Source organism: Phascolarctos cinereus, unplaced genomic scaffold (assembly GCF_003287225.1).
Source record: "Phascolarctos cinereus isolate Bilbo 61053 unplaced genomic scaffold, phaCin_HiC Scaffold_9;HRSCAF=440, whole genome shotgun sequence".
NCBI lineage: Eukaryota > Metazoa > Chordata > Mammalia > Diprotodontia > Phascolarctidae > Phascolarctos > Phascolarctos cinereus.
Genome location: NW_027556402.1, coordinates 256,150,448 through 256,166,876, shown reverse-complemented (window position 1 = coordinate 256,166,876; position 16,429 = coordinate 256,150,448). Strand labels below are relative to the sequence as shown.

The window sequence follows — 16,429 nt, the reverse complement described above, 5'->3', positions numbered from 1 at the left end:
CCTATGCTCACCCAAGCTCAGGTCGTAGGGGCTGACTGACTCACTGGCCAGGGAGCACCTACTTTAATAAAGATGCCCTTCCTAGAGCTCTTTCATTTAACCCTTATTACTTATTAAGTAATTTAATCGAATGAATTTCATCTAAGGAGGCTCAGAGAGGTGTGACTTGTCCACGGTCAAGTTAGTGATCGTCAGAGGTGGGAACTGAACTGAGGTCTTCCTGACTCCAACTAATCCTACCAAGTAGGAAGTACAGCTAAGCTTATCCCCTTTTTACAGCTGGGAAAACTGAGAGTCAGAGAGGGGAAGTGACTTGCCCAGGTTCACACAGTAAGTATCTGAGGTAGCATTTGAACCTATGTCCTCCTGATTCCAACTCCATTACTTTTAGTTACTTTGCCTTCCTTACTATGCCTTAGTGAGGTAGGAAATACAGGTACACATCCCCATTTTACAGATTAGGAAACTGAGGCTGGGAGGAGTGCTATTTGCCTGACGTCACATAGTTTATTAAAAGTCAGAGCTGGGATTTGAACCGAGATCACCTGGTTGCTTTTGAGGGCATCTTTCTGAGAGACCTTACTGCCCCCACCTCTTGTCCAATTTTCTCTGTTGTAGCCTCAGTCTCAGAGGCATTTCCTTGGGGTTTCCTGACACAAGGGAATCTGGGAGATGATGCTCCACAGGAGCGAGGGAGCGGCTGCCGGTGGGCCTGAGGCGGCCCCTGGGCTGTCCAAGCTCTGGGGGCCTTGGCCCTCTAGCTGGGGAGCTGTCTCTCACTCCAGGCTGGCCCTGCCTCACCCAGCTGTCTGCCACAAGGGGCTGGGACCTGAGCTCTTCCTTCCTCTCAGCGATTCTTGCTTCCCCTACAGAGTGTATCAGTTGTCATCAGGACTTGAGGTGGGTCAGGAAACAGAAGGGGTGGACAGGCCAGCTTCCTCTCACCTGCAGGATCTGGCCCAGAATCAGGTGGAGGTGCCAGGCCAGCTCAAAGCTGGCATCCATTCCCTGTCCTTTTGAGGTGGCTCAGCCCTTCCCCCGGGGGCCTGCTGCACACTCTGTCGCAGGGGAATGGGGCAAAGAGTCCTTGTACTGGGAGGCAGAGGTTAGAGAGCCTCTGCCACTGACCCTACGTGAGACTCTGGGCACAGCTGCCCTCTTCGGGCCTCAGTCTTCTGATTGGTGAAATGGTGGGAGTGTACCAGATAAGCTCTCTGCTCTTTTTCAGCGCTAAATCTGAACAGCAGCCCAGTGGAGCCAGACACAGAGCACTGAATCCCTGGGACCTCGGATCACTTGCCCTGCAGGATTTTTGATTTCTTCCCATCTCCAAGTCCCTGATCCCATGATCTCAGAATCCCAAGATCATCAGACTGAGAAGGGGGCAGTGACTGTGCATGCAGTCTGACACACAGTAAGGCCTTTACAAATCCACGAGGACAATGCTAATCTGTGAGTCTGGGCCTGGGTCAGAGTGGAAGCCCCAGGGCAGATGGGGCTTAGGCTACACCTTCAGGAAGGGGGGGCTGGCCACTCTGGGGATGCTCACCCTTTCAACCCTGTCCAGAAGCTTGATTCCAGGCCCTTTCCTTGGCCTCTCTGCCCCCTGGCTCCTGTCCCTGCCATTCTGCTGGGGTGAGGCTCAAAAATCATTCACCCTTACTAGCTGTGTGACCCTGGGCAAGTCACTTAACCCCAATTGCCAAAAAAAAAAAAGTCATTCACCCTAGGAATCCCAAGGTCTAGCTAGGTATGGGGGAAAGGAAAGGAAATTGATGGGGAATACAGCAATGAGGGGTCACGGATGGGGACAACAGAGACCCTGGGAAGGTCCGTCCAGGCTTACCACTCCTCCCAGGGTCTGAGAGGAGCACAGGAGATAGGGCAGGGACTCCTGGGTTCCTGCTCCAGCCCCACTTTGGCATGCAGGGCCACCGTGTCCTGAAATAACCCCCAGAAAGCAGAATGATTTCTTCTTCCTTGGGTTGTTTCTTATTTCCTTTCCCCAGCCCCCTGCCAGCTTCCAGCCCTGACTGCTTCCCCATCTCTTCCTTCCCCTTTATACAAGGTCAGGCGTGCAGACTCTGGCCCCCAGCAAAGGCTGGGCAAGCTTGTAAACAGCTTCCGAGGCCAAATAACAGGACCCCTTCAGCCTCCAGTGTTTCCTTGTGAACAAACAGGATGAGGACGGCTCGGAGGGGAGACGTTCCCCCAAATCCAAGGGCTCCCGCCCCGCAGCACCACCTGCTTCTTAGACATCTGGAATAGGCTGTCCCCGGAGGCATCGCCAGCTCCACGCGTCCAAACCTCCTCAGGCTTATTACCTCCGCCCCCAGCCCTGCCCCTTTCAGAATTTCCTAATTTTTATCACGGGCCGCCTTGGAGGCATCCCGGGCCCCCCAAGTCACCGCCTTCTCGTCTCTCCATTTACCACGCCTCCTCCGTCTGCCTGCGTCTTTTCCCTCGGACCCCAGGCCAGACCTCACCCTCTCTCGGGGATTACTGATCATTCGTCTCCGCTTTCTTCTTTCCAGCCCATCCTCCACACAGCTGACAAAGAGGGAGGCTCTGCTGCTCCAGAAGCTTTCGGGGTTCCGCCTTCTGCTTCTGGGAGGCAAACGCCTCAGTCTGACATCGAAAGCCTTCCTGTCCATCGTTCGAGGCTGATTTTAACATTACTCCTCCTCACTCTACCTTCCGCCAGAGCCGCCTGCTTTCCATTCTTCTGTTCTTGACTGATGTTTCCCCTCCTTCCTCTGGGGAATATTGTCCCTCCTCACCTTAAGGGCCACCTCCTCCAGGAGGCCCATTCTGATTTCCTCAATTCCTAGGACCCTCTCACTTCCATTCCCCTATATTGCTGTTTAATCGATTTTTTCAGTTGTGTCTTACTCTTTGTGACCCCACTGGGGTTTTCTTGGCAAAGTTACTGGAGTGGTTTGCCATTTCCTTCTCCGGCTCATTTTACAGATGAGGAAACTAAGGCAAACAAGAATAAGTGACTTGCCGAGGGTGGGGGGGTGGGGGGGGTATCACACAACTAAGAAGTGTCCTGAGGCTGGATTTGAACTCAGGTCTTCCTGACTCCAGGCTTGGAGCTCTATCCACTGCACCACCCAGTTGCCCAGCTACAGCTGTCCCTGGGTTAGTTCGTATTTACTTTATTGTTTTGATTTGACTTATTTGTATACAGACTGGCCTCCGAGTAGACTGTGAGCTCCTTGCGGGCAGGAATGGTAGGTTTGGGGTGTTTTGCGTGGCTTGTTTTTCACTCTATCCCTGGCCCCTAACGCTGGGTTTAATACAGAATAGGTGATTAATAAATGCTTGTCGGCTGAGTGAAAGCTTGAATGAAATCCCCTTTTTGTCCAGGAGCTCCAGGTGGAAGGGCTTGAAGCTGCAGGACTTTCCAGTGAGTGAAAGTGTTGTCCGGGGCTAGAAGAGCTGAGCCAGCCTGCCCTCCTTAGGGAATGAGCCAGAGGTTTTCTGTGTCTGGATCACAGACCCAGGAAGATCTGAGTTCAGGGCCTGCCTTGCACACAGGGCAAGAACGGTGATGTGAGCCGAGACAAGTCTCCAAGCATCTCAGTGCCCCAGGTGAATTGTCAGGACAATGCAAAGCAGTTGCAGATTCTCCTTCTTAGCATAAAAGCACATGTCCAGGCTACCAGAGAATTCTGGCTTCACTTTCCAAATCAATTCTGCCAAAAATGTTCTGCCAGGAACTCTGGGGGATAAAAAAACAACAACAAAGTGGGGGAACCAGTCCTTACCGCCAAGGAGCTTATATTCTAATGGGGCAATCAACATATAAATAATTAGGTGCCTACAAGATGTCTACAGAGTGGTTGGACAGGGAGCCTCCAGCGGTGAAGGCCCTGGAGGGTGGGCAGAGAAGGCCAGGAAAGGTATTCTTCAGAAGGGGTGGTGTTTCATTAGAGCCATCCACACTGGGAAAGCCAAGCAGATGAAGAATGCCTATTGTTCTAACTATGTGGCCTTTGTTGCATCAGTGGAGGAATCTGAGACAGATGTGGCCAATGGCCAATGAGCTGGGACCTGAATAGAACAGTCAGTCAACAAGCCTGTCTTAAGGGTTTAAGTATGTGCCAGGCACTGTGCTGAATGCTGGAGCCCAGGAGCAGAGGAGCCAGAGGGCAGGCTGGATGGCCTTTGGGGATGGCCTTAAGTAGTTTTAATCACCCCAGGCTTCCTCTTGAAACAAGGGCCCAACTTGTTAAGAATGGTACTCCATGGATAATGGCATATGGCCACCAGCCATGGAATGCTGTATTCCGGGAAGAATGGAAGTTGTAAATTGTCCAAGGGGCAATGGAGAGGCCCGAGGAGGGCAGGCTCAAACTGTGGGACGTCACCAAGCAAGAATTATGTAAGAGGAGTGGGGCAAAGGCTGTCCCCAGAGGGAGGTCAGATGGAAAAGGAGGTGGTCTAGTCCCGGGCGAGAGTGAGGGCTAGATCACGGAGAAGCCGCTGATCCACTGGCCTGCTCACATCCCATGGAGTGGCAGCTTGGCACCTCACCTCTCTCTACGGAGGCTCCAGAATATTGGGTGGAAGTCCCCTGGAGAAGCTCGGAAGGGACTTGAAGGAGAGGAGAAGAGAGGGTGTGAATGGCTTTGGCTTGAATTCACTCCACCACTCAATAAACTTCGCTGACTCCCTACTACCCTAAGGTCTTCTGTTCTACATCTAACGGCACTGTACAACGTGGGCTCTAACCCTGTTATTCTGCTTGCTGTCCGCTCAGTGACCTTCACACTCTCTCTAAGTCAGTTCAACTGTCCTTCCTGCCATTCTGCCAGCACGCTTCTCCAAGTTCCATCTCCGTGCTTTGCCCAGGCTGTCCTCAATGCTGTTCTCCCTCATTTTAGTCCTTACAAATCCCCGTTTTCCTCAAAATTAGCTCGAGTCACCTTCTACATGAGGCCTTTTCTGAGGTCTCCCCGAATGACCTTGTATTTATGACTTATTTTGTATATATCGACATATGTGTGCATTGTCTCCCCCACTAGAATGGAAGCTCCTTGGAGGCAGGGTTGTTTTGTTTTGTTTTCTATCTTTGTAGCTTCAGCATTTAGCTTCTCCCCTATCACATGGTAGGCCCTTTAAAATGCTTGTAGATTGACTGATTGATTGCTGGGAGGGAGCATTCATCTTGGAGAGATCACAGATCCGTCAACATATGGAAGGCTCCCCCTAGGAGACAGTGAGCTCCCCGAGATTCATCTCTCCTTCATCGGTGCATACAGCAGGTACTTAATACATGTTTGTTAAGTGAATGAATGAAAATCAGAAAATTTGTAATGATAATAACCCACATGAGAGTTGGCAAAGATCTCTCCCAGCAGCCCAGCCTAGTAGGCTGTGTAATTATCACCCATATTTTATAGATGGGGAACTTGAGGCTCAGAGGACCACATGCGGAGTCAGATGAGGTACCAGTTTGACTCCTCCCTCTAATAATTACTAGTTGTTTGGCCTTAGAAAAACTGCTTTTAAAAATTTTGTAATTGCACTTCTTTATTTAATAAAAGTCATTAATGCTGCATGATGGTAAAACTTCCAGTTATAAATTCAGAAATTCAGAAGTATGGAATTTAAATAACTCCTGCCAAGTGACACAAACACAGACGATACGCGATTAGTACCTGGAAAGGTTGTTTTCCTTTAACTTGGATGTCAGTCCACAGAACTATTGGTCCTGTTCATTCTTAGTTTTGGAAGAGAGAAAAAAACTACTTGTAAGCCTTAGTTTCCTCATCTATAAAATGGGGCTAAGGATACGTGTTGTATTTACGTCTGAGGGTTGTGTCGAGAATCGCCTCGGATCGTCTTTAAACAAAGAAAGACTTTGGGACAATCCCCAGCAGGTTAACATCTGCGACATAGGAATGTGAGATGCAGGGAAAGTCGAGTTTTCCTTGGCTTCCCACCTGACCCGCTCCAATTCAGCTCAATGTAATTCAACGGACATTCATATGAAATGCTTACTGTGTGCTAGGCACTCGGGATACAGAGCCCAAACCTGACAGTCTGTCCCCTTTAGTGGCTTACATTCCTTCGGGAGAATAGCCTGGAGAAGGAAGTAACTATGAGATAATCTGAGGAGGGAGGGAGAGAAGATACCTTAGCTTGAGGCTGAGCAGAATCTTGCAGGCAACCAGGAAGTCTAAGGGGAGCTGAGGAGGGAGGGAGAGAGGAAGGCGGGGAGCATATTCCAGGCTGGGATACAGAGGCAGTTTGGCTGGAATGGAGAATGCACAAAGCAGAGAGATGCGAAATGTGCTGTGAATGTAATTCACATATAATGTGAAACAAGCTGGCAGAGATGAGATGCCCTGGAACCAGAGGGCGGAGGCTGTAGGACAGCCAAGGTCGTGAGATGGCCGATGGAGGAGTGTGGAGTTATCCCAGTGGGAGCCTCGGGGTCTTCATGAGTGGTTTCTTTTTTTTCGGGGGGGGGGAGTTCACATGGTCAGAGCTGGGGTTTAGGAAAGTCACTTTGGCAGCTGTGTGTAAAACGGATTGGAGAGAGTAGAGACCTGAGGTGAGGAGGTGATTGCCATAGTCTAGGGGAGAGGCGGGGAGGGTCTGGGGAGGGCTGTGAGTGGGGAGAAGGGCATGGATATGAGAGAGATCGTGGTGGATGGGCAGAACTTGGCACCAAAGTGGGCATGTGGGGAGGAGAGTGAAGACCGCCCACACAGGTTGCCAGCCAGCTGGCCTACAGGACTGGCAGGTTTGGTGGTTCCTTCGACAGAAATAGGGGCTTGGAAGAGGGGCAGTTTTAGAGTTAGGCCCAGATGGCCTGCATTCAGGCTGTGGTCCTTACAGCAGGAAATACTCTTCAGGTGTGGCTAAATCCTTGTCTTTGATTCCTGGGCTGGACAGCGGCAGTGTCAGCCTATGGGCCAGATCCCTCCCAGCGAAGGGGAAGCCCTACCCTGGGGAGGGTGGCTGGAAAAGGCCTGGGATGTACCCGGTTCATTCTCCCAACAGGAAATGCTTCTAACCATGGGAACATTTGCAGGGAGTGGAGGAGGAGGGCAAGAGAGCAGGGGCCTTGGTGCTGGGGAAGCAGCCGAATTTGGCAGCATGCCTGGGTTCTCATAGAGCCCTTCGCACTGGGTTCAGAGGTCAGGCAGGGTCAAACACCCACAGATGTTCCCTTTACTCCCAGCTGCCTAGTGGGGAAGAGATCAATGCACAGTCACAGGGACACTCAGCTGCCGGCTTCCTAAGGCTCTAGGAAGGGGGGCTGGGGGCATGGAGGACTAGTTCCCTCTCTACTCCCCTCCTCAAAACATGAAACCCCACAGAGGACAAGGGGGCCTGGGAGACCTCAGCAGAGGTTTCAGGAGGCTCTGGGGCCAGGGCCAGCTGGGGCCAGGGACCTGACAGGAAGATGTTGATATCTAGGCTTGAGGCCAGGCAAATGGCTAGCAGCTAGATCAGAGCAGAAGGGATCACCCCGCCCCACCCTCTCTGCCCACAGACCCAGATCCCCCAGCCAAGTCTGGGTGACATCTGGCCGAGAAGGTAGGGAAGGAATTTGTGGTCAGGAACGAGATGGACTAGCTCTGAGGCTATTTCCAACTCTGCAGGGGGACAGGGAAACCTGGAGAGTAATGAAGAGGCGCTCCCTTGGGTGCTGACTGTAGGGGGCTAAGGGCAAGAGACACAGACAGAGATAAGAAGATTCAGAGACAGAGAGAGACACTGGGGAGAGGAAGAGAGGGAGGAGAAGGAGAAATGGAGAAAAGAGAAAGACAAAGATGAGAAAGAATGGGAGAGGGGGCAAGGAGAGGAGAGAAGAGAGGGAGTGGGGAAGTGAGAGATGGGAGGGCAGAGGGGAAAAGAGAGAGGGGAGGGGGAGGGGAAGAGAGAGAGGGGGAAGGGAAAAAGACAGGGGAGGGGAAGAGGGGAGGGAGGAGAGAAAGAGGGTGGGGTGGACGGAGTCCTTTTGAGTAATCTCCAGGTCCCTGGCATTAGGGTTTTCAAGCTCATAACACGTGCCAGACTCCTGGACTAGAGAGTCAGCTGCCCTGTTGCAGCCCCAGGGCCTGTGAGGCTCCTGGACTAGCTGGGGAGGGCTGCTTCACATCCCAAGTAAATATCTATTTCTAGGGTAACTGAGTGCCAGATCCTGGGATTCCTGGTTCAGGGCTCTGGCAAAAACCAGAGAGAAGAGAGGGAGGGACAAACGAGGAGGGAAAAGGAGGTCACACAGTGATTCACAAAACTTCCTCGGTCAGCTCTCTTCAATTCCTAGGAACTAGCTTAGATCCAGAAGGGACTTCAGAGAGCTTCTCCTCTGCTCCCTTCACTTTACAGCATAGAGTCTGGCAGCTCCCTCTGGGGGACACATGGGTCTCCCAGACCAAAATATTCCAGGCTTGAGGTACTCTGTCCACTCACAGCTCTAGCTCACAAGCCCCCACTGGCATGTTTACTTTTACTAGTCAGCCAGAGGACACAGTTTAAAGCAGCAGCATCTAATGAAATAACATACAAAGAAAAGTAGCACTAACATATTTCCCCTCATAAATTTGGGGCATATTCTGTCCCAAACACATATAGTATCAGTGGAGAGAATGAGCACACAGATATCACGCATAAGGCACATCAGGATTATATGTGTCCAGGGGCCATATGTGCAAGGATACACATGTAGGGAACTTGTGTGACTGAGCTACGTGGGTGGACAGGCAGCTTACGTCTACGACGGCTCTTCGAGGTCTGCTACCCACGGGGCCCGGGCTGCATAGACCTTGCCAAGCATGGCACCTCTTTGGTCTTTCTCTTGGTAGCTGCTTGGTGGTGCTCCATTGTTCCTGGGCAGAAGCAGCACAGGACACAAGGTAGAGCCAGGAAGACTGAGGTTTATGTCTTCCTTCTAACATGTACTGGCTGTGTCCCCGGGCAAAACTTGAGCCTCTAGACCAGAGTGAGAACCTGCAGCCTCGAGGCTACATGTGGTCTTGACAACTGGACATCTGGTCCAGACAACTCCCCATCTGTAACTTGCAGAGACCTCTCTGACATGTATTGGGAGAGGGTGTTTCTTGATCTGGGGGTTCCCTATAACAATGAAATCCCAGGTACAGCCCCTCTCTCTCTTGTGTGTACATCCATATTACCTCCTTCATAGAGTGTAAGCTCCTTGAGGACAAAGATTGTTTTATATTTATCTTTGTATCCTTAGCACCCAGAATAGTGCCTGGTATACAACAGGCATTTAATAAATGCTTTTTGATTGACTGAAGCCTGAATACACCCTTTATTCAGCTCCCTCTCTTAGCAGCCCTCATTTCCTTAACTATTCAGATCAGGTGGCAGGAAGCCTTCTCTGAGTTGCCCCCCCCCCCGCCTCCCAGCTGCCAGTGCCCTCCACCGCCCAGATTCATTTGGGGGTCTCTTCTAGATACATATCTATTCTCATGTGTTGTATACTCACACAGATATGCAAATATATAATTGTCTCTTTACACACTTGCAGTTTGTTTTTGGTTTTGGTTTTTTGTGAGGCAATTGGGGTTAAGTGACTTACCCAGGGTCACACAGCTAGTGAGTATCAAGTGGTGTCTGATTTGAGACTGGATTTGAACTCAGGTCTTCCTGACTGCAGGGCCAGTGCTCTATCCACTGCGCCACCTAGCTGCCCCTACACTGCATTTCTATCTCTTCTTTATCCATTTGTCCAACTCTCACCCTCTCACTTTATCTATCTATCTATCTACACATTTATGTGTCTATGTATTTATGCATCTATATATGTATCTATGTATGTATCTATGCATGCATGTTTCTAATTTTCTATCTATGCATCTATGTATATATCTATGTATCTATGCATTCATGTATGCATCTATCTATCTATCTATCTATCTATCTATCTATCTATCTATCTATCTGTCTGTCTGTCTATCCTATCTATCTAATCATCTATCTATCTATCTATCTATCATCTATTTAATCATCTATCTATCTATCTATCTATCTATCTATCTATCTATCTATCATCTATCTATCTATCTATCTATCTATCTGTCTGTCTGTCTATCCTATCTATCTAATCATCTATCTATCTATCTATCATCTATTTAATCATCTATCTATCTATCTATCTATCTATCTATCTATCATCTATCTATCTATCTATCATCTATCTATCCTATGTATCTATGTATCTATCTAATCATCTATCTATCTATCTATCATCTATCTATCCTATGTATCTATGTATCTATCTAATCATCTATCTATCTATCTATCTATCTATCTACCTATCTATCTATCTATCTATCTATCTATCTATCTATCTATCTATCTATCTATCTATCTATGTATTCTATCATCTCTCTCTCTCTCTCTCTCTCTAGTTTCCCCTGATAACCTGTGAGCTCCCTGAAGGCAGCGTTTTGTCTTTGTATCTCTAGCACCAGCAGGATGCCTGGCACACAGTATGGACTTAATAAATGCTGATTGATGAACTCTAGCTAAGCCAAGGGAACAAGGTCCTTATCTTTTCCTACCCTAATAAAATCCCTGTGTTGTGCATTTGTGGCCAACAAAGCCTTTTCTGACTTCCAGCCCAACCTCACTTATGGAAGGGGAAAACAAAGCCCTGAAAGAGGAAGATACTCGCCTAAGGTCACAGGTGCTAAGTGGTAGAGCTGGGATTTGGAGGCAGACCTTCTGGCTCCAATCTAGCTTTCTACTGGTCCCTGCTAACTGGACCTCTACCACTTTCCAAGTGTTCCCAGGGCAGGCAGCCTTCCACTTTGCCAGTGATGGCAAGATCAAAGTATACAAGGCAGTGAGTTGCAGTGAATAGAGTGCTAGATTTGGGGGTCAGGAAGGCCTGGGTTAAAATCCTGCCTCAGACACTCATTAGCTCTGTGACCCTGGGTATGTCCCTTCCTCTCTCTGGGCCTCAGTTTCCTTATCTGTAAGACAAGGGAGGTCAGAGTCTACATCTATGATTCTAAGGGAGCCACGGTTCTTTTTTTTTTTTGTCAACTGCAATGCTATACTCCATCAGGAGTAATATGCTGAGTGATATTAACATCTCCAAATATCAGGTCACAATCCCTATTATATGTTGAAGTTAGAATGATAAATTATCATATGTTTTGCATATCAGAGCTGGTATCACCTTTCCCATAGGGAATGCTGCCTGAAATTAACGTATTCCCAAAGGTAAAATGCATATTCTCTGAAATGCATTTTATTATGACAATGTAATGCATTTACTCATAAAAAACATTAAATGTAGATAATTCTACAGTAGCTCTCATAAGTGGCAGGTTAAAAATCAGCCATCCACCCTATTTGGGAGAGAAAGAGTTCTGCTAGTGTTTAAAGCAAAGTGATTTCCTAGTCAGGATAATTTCTGGGATAAAAACAATAATGCTACTTTTTTGCACGTGTGTGTTTCACATCATACGTCTGGTTTTGTTTGTGGTGTTTCATCTCATCTACTATTATCTCATTTCAACATTGCTGTGAGCTAAAGGAAAAACCTGCTTAAATGAAAGCGATCACTTTATACACCCTGCTTTGAAAAACCCCAAATTGGAGGAAAATGCCAGTTAGTCTTTTATTATGTGATAAGAGTTCCCAATTTCTTGGTCTGACTTTGCTTTAATAAACTAAAAAATGTTGCTGGTAAATATTTATTTTAACTTCAAAAAAAAAATACTGTTTACCAAGGGGGTGGTGATGTGGGCAAAGCTTGGGGTAAGAAAGGAATGCTCTCTACAGGTTTCATTGCTATATTTAGTGGGGCAGTTAATGTCATTGGTGTGGGTAGGTTCACTGGAAATGTGATGGTGACTGGGTGTGCCACAGTCACTGGGGTGGCGAATGTTAGTGGAGAGGTCATGATAGTGGACTGGTTACAGTTACAGGGTGCCCCATATTCATTGGGCTGGTTGTATTAACCGCACTTGAAACATTTCCTGGACTTCTTTTGCTCATTGCAGCTGCCACTGTGACTGGGCTTGGCATCGTCCCAGACGACACAGAGGAAGTTATACTGAATGGAGTAGTAAGAGTCACAGGTGTCATAGCAGCCATGGAGGTTTGGCACAGGTTAGCAGCTTCTTTCTTCCTTGCCTTGAAAGCTTCTTCCCACAGTCTCAGTGCCTCTACCTGCTTTCCCGGCCGGCTGGTCGCATGCTGCTGCTGAGGGAGCCAAGGTTCTAAAGAGAAATTTCATCCCTTTCCCCCTCACCCTCCAGCAGGGTCATCGAAAAGCAACTGCCCCACCCAAAGGACAGGATGGGCCATTGAGGGAAGCTGCGTCACTGCTGAGTCACCAGGAGGCCAGAGAAGCTGGGGAGGGGAGCTAGGGTCCAGGTGATAGGTGTGTGTGTGCCCACTCCCAGCTTGTTCCGGGGTGGGGGAGGAGTTGAGCAGAGGCAGGGGGACAGACTGATCTTACGATGATTGGATGGTCACAGTGGGCCCCAAGATAAAAATCCCCCACTTTCTCCTGGGTTGATAACAGCACGAAACTGATCACTTCCTTCCTCTTTTCCAGTGACTCACCCATTGTCTCCCTGTATTGGGCTTTCCCTCTGCCTGGACTGAGCTGACTCAGTGACTATTCCCTTGCCGTGTGCTTGTATCCATCCCTTCTCAGGGCCAATGAAGTAAAAGTCATGGCTTCAGCCCTCACTTGGGCACCTGCCTTCGCTGGTACCAGCCACCAGCTGCCACATCTTACCATGTCTCTCCTTTAGCTGTCACAAGGGAGAGTGGGTAGATCTGCTTAGAGAAAACCCGTCCCTCAAAACGAGCATCCCCTTCAGACAGTGATATACAATGGAAGTATCTTCATCTCCATTTTTTTTGTTTATTTCATTGGCATTCTGCTCCGATCCCTCCCTGTGGCATGGAGGTGACCCAGAGCTCTCAAATCAATTGAGCAACGAGCATTTATTAAGCACCTACTACATACCAGCACGGGGGGTTGGGGGTGGGGATGGCAGGTAGGTGGTATAGTAGATAGCATGCTGGGCCTGGAATCAAGAAGACACGAGTTCAAATCTGGCCTCAGACATTTCCTAGCTGTGTGACCCCGAGCAAGTCACTTAACTCTGTTGGCCTCAGTTTCCTCATCTGTACAATGAGCTGGTGAAGGAAATGGCAAACCACTCTAGTATCTCTGCTAAGAAAACCCTCAATGGGGTCACAAACAGCCAGACAGGACTGGACAACCACCATAAACCAGTAGGTAAGAAAATAAATGTTTGTTTACTGACTGACTGCTATCCAAGGATCGGTGTAACTCAGGTGGCGGTAGTGCTCGTCCACCGTGCCGCTGTGCAGTTAGTGAAGAAGACTTGGGATAGGTGGGTGTGGCTTGGAGCCAGGGGGAAGAGTTATTAGACTTTTTCCTCCTTTTTCCTACAGGTCCTTCCTTTGAAGAGGACCAGGGACATCAGGAGGGTGATGTCTTTACTGGTGAGTACATTGGGTTTGAATGAGGCAGAGCTGGGCTAAGTCATGAGCCTCACTCTCTCCTTCAGTCATCAGAGTCCAGTCCGGACGACTGGCCATGGCCCAGGGTGGAGTGGATGACCTTGGCCTTTTAAAATGAAGGTGCTCCCCTGCTCTCCGTTTGTGGGAGGCCATACCCATTCACCGACTAAGGGCTAGGTGAGGATGGGGACAAAGATGACCCAATCTGCCATCACAAAAGTATTAATCTGGGTGAGAGCTGGAGGGGCAAACTGAGGCCATCCATGGTGGAACAGGCTGCCCAGGAGGTCAGGGCGGATTCTACCTCACTCTCTGCACTATAGATTTAAGGCTAAAGGGGCATTTACCAGAAGGCTACCTAAGCCAACTCCTTCACATTTATAGATAAAGAAACTGAGATCCAGAGGAGGACAGAGACTTGCCCAAGGTTATACACATAGTAGGTACCAAGTCAGCATTGGAACCCAGGACCTCAGCCTCTCAACCCAGGGCTTATCCACGGCACCGGACTGTCTCGCCAGTGCTCACCAGGCCAAGACTGGAGAACCGTCTGTCGGGCATGTTGGAGTGAGGATGGGCTCTGGTATGGGTCCCTTCTGACCCAGAGCCTCTGATGCTGTGAGTGAGGCCAGCCAGCCAAGCTCATCTTTCTCCTCTCAGGTTTCTTCAAAGATCCTGCTTCCCCTTGGTGGGCCAGGAGGCTGTCCCCTTGTAGCAGGTAAAGAGGAAGCCCAACCCGGTGGTTGGAACTGGGCCCTTGGAGCTACAGGCCGCTCCCTCCCTGGGCTGGCCCTGCTGAGGGGAAAGGGAGATGGTGCCGGAGAAGCCACGGCCCACCCACCCGGCCAAGATGACCACTACCAACAGAAGGGGAAGCTGAGGGACTGGGCCTTGTGACCCCAGCTGAGGGTCAAGGGAAAGGAAACACAGCATGGCTAGAATGGTATGCAGATGTCGGGCCCTGCTGGGCCCATGCCCTGAGTGCCCCGCCCCTGCAGAAGGGCCCAGCTCGATTCTATGGCACCCAGTTGAGTTCCCATCCACTGGGAGCTCTTAAGGACTCTTGTCCTCTCCCCCTTCCCCCTGGAGTGGCTGGAATCCCAAACGGTGCCCTGCAATGGGGGAGATGGGTGCCAGGGAAGGGGTGAGGGCAGCAAGAAGGCAGGGCAGGCCCGTTCCAGGGCCAAGCAGGCAGGAGGCTGGTAAGAGGATGACCATACCCACTCCCTCTGCCCCACACCTAGTTAGTCCACAAACAGGTCTGACCGAACCACTACTAACTCTGACCCACCAAGGGGACGCTGCTTGGTGGGAGGAAAGTTGAGAGGCTCCCAAGGCTATGGAGGAGACCACCCCCAGCTGCTGGGTGCCTGCCACTCACCTCTCTGCCCTGGCCTTTAAAAGGGCAGAGTAGGGGACTCTCCAAGATGAGGCACCATGAGGAAATGAGAAGTGACCCAGTAGAGAAGGGGCCAGGGGACCCCGGTGATGGCTGGGGAGCGGCACTCCTGAGGCCTGTCTGCTCTCTGCCCACGTGCCCCTTCTCTCAATTCCGACATGCCTGCCCAGGCCCCCAGGTTGCTGATCTCACAGGCTTGGTCTCCTGGCAGCTGGGCTCTGGGGCCCACAATTCACTCCTCAGTCTCTGCCCCTGCTCCTTTTTGCATTTCAAATAACACCCCTTTCCCTGTTCCCACCCGGCCCTATGGATGGGCGGATGGGCACAGGTGGTATATGGAAAAGCCAATAATGAAAAGATGGGCCTGGAAAGAAACCTGGGTTTGAACCCTGGTTATGATGTAGAGGCTGGGTGGCCTTGGGCAAACTTCACAGGGGTTCACAGCCCCTGGAGGCCACTTGGTTCAGTCCTCTTTTTACAGCAGAAGAAACAGGCCCAGAGTCACTCAGATAGTAAGCTTGGGACACAGCATTTGAAGCCAGGTCCTGAGTCCAGAGGCAAGGCTCTTTGCACAGCAGAGTGCGGCCTTTCCGGTTTGCTCACCTGCACAGTGGGGTTAACCTTTGCACTCTCTGCCTCATGAGGTCATCAGGAAAGCCTTAGGGCCGTTGTAGACCTTAAGGTTCCGTAAGTAGGAGCTGCCATGAGGTCATTGCACCGGGGATGGGGAATGGGGGAAGGAAATGGAAAAGAGAACCATACCAGCCCCCCAGTCCAGCTCTGCCCGGGGCTCCACCAGGAAGGTTTGGGGGAACAGGGTGGGTGGGAGATAAGGCCAGGGAGGACCCAGAGCTCTGGTGTCTCGGCTGATCTTCGCCAGGGCCCTGCTGGTTAATCTTCAGCCCTGACATAGATAGGGAAGGAGCCTGCTTCTGGTTTGAGCAAACACCAGTGGCCCTGGAAGAGGGGCTCAAAGGTCACAACCATCCTTGTCAGGGTCCAGAGACCTGGGCGGAGGGGGAGGAGAGGCCAGATAGGCGCTCACTAGCTGGCGGCCCAGTGCCAGTTCTCATCTTACCAGGTATTAAGGCGGGAGGCACCCGTGGGGCATTAATGAAACCCGAACCGCGGCTCCCTTGCAATCAGGAGGGGACCCACTCTGACCCAACGCAAACAAGGATTTCCTTTCAGCCATCTCATTGCCAGCAGCAATGCTGCTTCCTCCTGTACAGACAGGGGCCCCACTCAGGGGTCCTTGGGAAAGAAGGTGAATGGGTGCTTTGCCTGGCCAGTTCTGCAAGCTTAGGGCCAGGCCTCGCTGGCTCCCCTGACAGCTTCAGGTCCCAGGCTGCTCGGCATCTTGGCAAAGCGGACATCCCCTGGGAATCCAGCATTGAGGGGCATCCTCCCCTCCAGATGGAGAGGGGTCGGACCACCACTCCCGTATGCAAGGGGCTGTGGGGGGGTGGCGGGTCCAGGGCCAGCTCTTCAAGATGGGGGGGAGCCCAACAACCCCCA

At 50.5% G+C, this 16,429-nt stretch overlaps 1 long non-coding RNA gene across 1 annotated transcript; it reads left to right on the top strand.

Annotated features, from left to right (window-relative positions):
* The first annotated feature begins 3,017 nt into the window (after positions 1-3,017).
* On the top strand, positions 3,018-15,742 carry LOC110195385 (uncharacterized). Its single transcript, XR_002320883.2, has 6 exons — positions 3,018-5,273; positions 12,009-12,117; positions 12,267-12,652; positions 13,141-13,264; positions 13,444-13,494; positions 13,897-15,742. It is a non-coding gene; the product is annotated as an uncharacterized LOC110195385 (long non-coding RNA).
* The last annotated feature ends 687 nt before the right edge of the window (positions 15,743-16,429 follow it).